Genomic DNA, 5824 nt, shown 5'->3' with positions numbered 1-5824 from the left:
TGATGCTGGGTTCAAAATCAATGAATGTGACAAATGTGTATACGTGAAGGACACATCCGATGGATATGTCATTTTGTGTCTATACGTAGATGATATGCTCATTGCTGGTAGTCATGACAAAATCATAACGTCCACTAAGAACATGTTAAAAGCAAGATTTGACATGAAGGACATGGGTATTGCGGATGTGATTTTGGGAGTTAAAATCACACGAACCCAATATGGACTTGTTTTAAGTCAATCTCATTACGTGAGCAAAATTCTTGCGAAGTTTAATGCGAATGACTCTAATGTAGCTAGAACTCCCATTGACACGAGTCAATATCTAGCTAAGAATAGAGGTGAACCCGTTAACCAGTTGGAATACTCAAGAATTATTGGCAGTTTGATGTATCTTATGAGTTGCACTAGACCCGACTTAGCATATGCTGTGAGCAAGCTAAGTAGATACACAAGCAACCCAAGTTCAAGTCATTGGAACTCTGTGATTCGGTTGCTTTGGTACCTAAGATACACTAGAAAATACGGGTTACATTATAACAGATATCCTACAGTTGTCGAAGGACATTGTGATGCAAATTGGATATCTGACACGAATGATTCCAGAGCAACAAGTGGGTATGTATTCACACTTGGAGGTGCTGCTATATCGTGGAAATCGTCTAAACAAACAGTTATAGCTAGATCCACGATGGAATCAGAATTCATCGCCCTAGATAAAGCGGGCGAAGAGGCAGAATGGTTACGTCAATTTGTTGAGGATATACCAAGATGGCCTAAGCCGGCATCGGCCATCTGTATACATTGTGATAGCGAATCGGCAATTGGAAGAGCTCATAGCACAATGTATAATGGTAAGAATAGACATATTAGACATAGACATAATACGGTACGACAACTAATATCTACTGGAATTATCACTGATGACTATGTGAAGTCAAAGGATAATATTGCGGATCCGCTAACAAAAGGCCTAAGTAGAGAGTTAGTTCAGAAGTCGTCCATGGGAATGAGACTGAAGCCCTTGAAAAATTAAAGTTCATGCGAAAGAAACCTAACTCAACAGACTGGAGATCCCAAGAGTTGAGTTCAATAGGAAAACCTACTTATATGAATTAGTGCGGTCAATGTGGGGGGGATAACCCTACAATTTTAAGAGGGAGTTAACCACGTGGCAAGGCAACCTTCCTAGTCCATTCCTAAAAGTGACAAGTGTGAGGCTAAGCATATGGCTTTTAATGATTCGACCAATGCAGTCATACATGGTGAATCACCTATGTGAGAGAGAAGTGGGGTCGCTTCGAAGGGTGTTGTTGGGCACAACACTTAATAGCTCTTGCAGAACCAGGCGCATGTTCATGACCATAACGAACATAACTATGAGGACTTGACTTTGTCAGGGAGAGTCTTGTGTGAAGTGTATTGTCATCTACACAAACGGCAGACGAGTTCAAAGACATCACAGTCTACTCAGAGCCAGTGGGCTAAGTATGCTTCATAAGCAAAGGTTCAAAGGATAACACCTACCTATTATATGCAAGATTCAACTGTTGAAAATCTAATCGGAATAATGTTGTTTCGACCTCCATTCATGTGGGGATTGTTGGAAGTTTTAAGTGTGTGAATGAAGGAAGTGGTAAATGTTTGTCCCACATCGGATTGGGAAAAAAATAATGAATGGTTTATAAGGTAGAGACCTTACACTCATTTGAATTCTTTATGACATGTTTTACCACAAGTCCTACGCGCGCACAGGGGGGGGGGTTGCAAATTTGGGTTTCCGGACTAGAAATTCATCGAACTCGTGCGTGGCTGCACGTCCCGCGGACACAAATGCAACTCCGAAAACCCGAGCCCGCGTGAGACAGTTTTTTGAATTTGAAATTCAAAAGTTGAAACTGAATTGGTCAATATTATTAATAATCATTATGATAATGATTATTATTTTCTGTTTTATAATATACACTAAAGATCATTAAAGTGATTATTTCAATTTAATAGTCATTAACAGGTGTGATTATGATTCTTGTCCAGCCATTCAGTTTAGATACACCAACACAAACAAACACACTTCATATTCTTCTCTGCAGCAATATTATTTCGTTTCTTTTTCGGGCAAGTGATCGAGTCCGGCAGAGCACCGATTCTGTTTCGAACCGGAGTACCCTGGGAACAGACCGAGAATTTGTTTAAGGGAATGGTGTTAAACACAAGCCCGATTACTGTGTTGATTGTTTCGTTTATTTTCGTTTATTTCTGTTGATTATTAATACAAGATTTCCAACAGTTATGCCATTTTATTAGCTTTTTTAATAAAAATAAAAGAAGCATATATATGTTGTTCGTTGTTACATATGTATTGGTCTTTTTTTGGGGAAAAAAAAACAATTAATATAATAACAAAAAGGGACTTATTATCTACTTATAACGTCCGACAAAAATTTACAACAATAAAAAAAATTTGTCAACACAATCAAAGTAATCTTATATTTATATTTTATAAGATAGGTGTGATATAAATGAACATTTAAGCCATAAGATACGATGGTTACAACTTACATCATTACCTAATACCTCATAAAATAACCTAAATAGCAAAAATATTACTCAAGAAAATCACACCACATTAGGTCACATCATAACAGGGTGTATTAATACACTCACTTTATATTAAATAACCAGAAAATAAAACAAATGTTTCATAACATCATCCTTCAACACAACAATCAATAATGTAAGACAAAAACATTATACTCAACAACCGCATCACCGGTTTTAAAATCAAGTGTGTGGGTCTTCGCAAGTGCATAACCACGTGCAAATCGAAAAAGCCCACTTCCACCGACAATCAGCATCTCTCTCACCGGTGACATCACATGATTCGTTCCTAATATACTCAAAGTGCTACCATTATACTTTCCTTCCATGAACACATAATTTAAAGCCATTAGCAATCGAATTTCACTTAAACAAGCGGATGCATATATCCCTTGAGCTCTTCCCACAATCTTGGAGGTTGGTTCTGGTCCCACGGTCAATGGGTCATCAATCATGACCGTGCTACCAAACAAGGTTCGGGAGGTGTTGGTTGTGGGGGCCTCAGCCACCCGAACCGCGGTTGGGTAGGGACCAGATAATATGTCATGGAAGTAGAAGTGGAGGTGACTTAGCTTTTCTTATTTAAAACCTAGTGATTTTGATGATAGTTTTCTTGAAAATTGATGGGATTGGACTTCAACGAGATGTGAAAATAATATGAAGATGGTGAAAATGATGTATTTGTGGTTTGGGAGAGTTTGGGCCATGGTTGAGATGAAGAGAGAGAGAGGGTTGTGGAATTGTGTTATGTGGGAATTTGAGAAATTATTATATTAATAGACCTAGCTTTTTTAATGCTCTGGAAAAATCCGATCGGAATCAGGATTCCAACCCGGGACACCCGGGTCATCCATCATGTTCCTGGCCATTGAGGCAAGCCCCGCTGGTTATATAGTAGCTTTATTTACAGCGCGTAAACAAACAAAACAGTATATAGTAGTAATATGCAAAACTCGAAAGTATTATTGTTGTCTATTTAGCTATGTGTAGTAGAGGGGCTATTGTTTTGGATAAAAATCACTCAAGGATAATGTATCCAAATTCGTTTAGTGAGGATTAGTGTTATGGTGATGAAAACAAGTATGTATCGATTGCAAACACAAACACACGGATTTGTTACGGGGAAAAGCCCTTGATCTGGTTCGGATCGCCAGCACAAAAACCCCGGGTGATGACAAATCGTCTATCACCACTTTATTAATCAAAAAAGGGTGTTACAATTATGGAGATTATGATCAGTGGTACAATAATTCTAAGTGTGTGAGCTGTGATATAGAGAATACTCAGGTGTGTGTGTATACAATCGTCAATTTCGGGTCAATTTTGTTATGTAAACCCGACCCGTTTGTAACCCGAACATTTCAAATATATAAAATATTGGATCTTGTCATTTAAAATATTTAAAATATTGGTTTTTTTTATATTATGCATTGTTTGACCATTTAAACATACCCATTTTTATGCAAACCATAAAAGAATCTTTATAGCCAACCCTTCACTCCTTCCCTATATATACACACCCATCTTCTTCATTTTACTCTAGCTACATCTCCAAAAACTCTCTCAAAACTCCATAGATTCAAGGTTGTTATTTCTTATGTATTCTTGAAGTTTTGACTTCTCAAGTCAAACTAACTATAGTCTTTCATTCTAACTTGTTCATCTAACATTACTAACTCTTGAATATGGTGGTACAACATATATATAATACACACCCCTTGTTTCCTTTATTTGTTACTTCACCGACTTTGGTTGGTTAAGTTTCGAATGTCATAAGGCAAGGCTTCATGGAGGACTTCGTGTTCTTGATATATATTTACACACACATAGCTTATTATACATATCACTTATGATTAACTTCTAACCCTTTAGTTTGTTCATCTTATTTACAAGTTCCATGGTGTGGGTTTGTATAAGAGTAACCTCGGTTTAACCGAAACTAGTCCAAACCGGAAACCAAACTTTTGTTTACTAGTTTTGTTAAAATAGTTGTTTAAACATGTTTATTGCTAGATTTGAGTTTCAAAAATCATTTTTACAAGTTCTTTGATATTAAGCATATGGAATCCATCTATGAACTCGTTGGGAGATGGAAACCGAACTAAACCGAAACTTTTGCTTATTGTAGTTGACTTTTTTTGTTGTAAAATTTAAGTTTTCTTCATTTATAAACCAATATACAAGTTCTATGATATTTGGGCATGTAGAAACCATCTATGAACTATTTGTGAGATGGAGACCGAACCAAACCGAACTATACCGACTTATCGTAAATTGGTCCGCGGGCATCGCGATAAGTCCTCTGTCCTACTACAGGTGCCGCGACAACCTTTACCAAGTCCGAACGATTGTCGACCACCAGATCCGCTGGTCTGCAATATTCACCCCGGCCCACAAGCACAAATCCTCGGCGCGGAATATAATCCCAAAGTACTCCAAAGACTCAAATATAGTAAATAAAGAAGGTGGTAAGACCCTTGCGGAGTTCCCCAACAGCATAGAGCTTGGGAAGCTCGGACCCGGTCAAGATCCGAACAACAAGGAGCACTCAACCACTAGTCTAGTCTAGTAGTCGTTTTTTTCTATTAGTTGCGATGCAAACAGGCCTTTACTTAATTTATGAGATTAGTTGAGTAGGCTCGCCTTAGCTGTCTGCTATAAGATAGCTAGTTTTGGGGCTTTCGACATAAAAAGCCTATCCAGCTTGGCTTCACTCGCTTAAGACACACAAGTGTGTTTTTAGCTATCAAGACTTGTATATTTCTTTAAAAAATAGTTTACAAACTGATTTTAATTATTTTCTTAAGTACTTGGAATAGTTGAATCCAACTTGATCTCATAACATAGTTTGGACCGACAAAACCGAACACTCGCTTAACGTGCGTTGTTAGTTCTAAACAATAGATCTACATACTTGGTTAAATGTTAGTATGTTTTAATGAGTTATCTCATAACAATTAATATTTTGAAAAGTTGACTTTGGGTTTGACCATTTGTCAAGACCCGAACCGACAACCCGAACACTCGTTAAAAACCCGTTTTAGTATCTTTAGCCTAATGGAACTTGCATTTTAGCATTTTCCCCACCTTATTACTTAACATTGGTTAAGTAAATATTAAGGTTAGATACTTTAACCCGGTTTTGAGCAAACTTACATTTTTTAAAAGGGTTATTATTATAAATTCTTAAATAGTTACATTTTAAACCTTGAACTTCAATTGATTA

The 5824-nt window shown here is 37.2% G+C and overlaps 1 pseudogene; it reads right to left on the bottom strand.

Annotated features, from left to right (window-relative positions):
- Positions 1-2473: 2473 nt before the first annotated feature.
- LOC143548971 (dirigent protein 22 pseudogene) lies at positions 2474-3315 on the bottom strand (annotated as a pseudogene).
- Positions 3316-5824: the final 2509 nt, after the last annotated feature.

Source organism: Bidens hawaiensis, unplaced genomic scaffold, assembly GCF_021521415.1.
Source record: "Bidens hawaiensis isolate Kalapana, Puna unplaced genomic scaffold, B.hawaiensis_p1.1 tig00015346_1, whole genome shotgun sequence".
In the NCBI taxonomy this organism is placed as follows: domain Eukaryota; kingdom Viridiplantae; phylum Streptophyta; class Magnoliopsida; order Asterales; family Asteraceae; genus Bidens; species Bidens hawaiensis.
The sequence above is the reverse complement of the archived record's forward strand: the minus strand, read 5'-3'. Positions and strand labels throughout refer to the sequence as shown.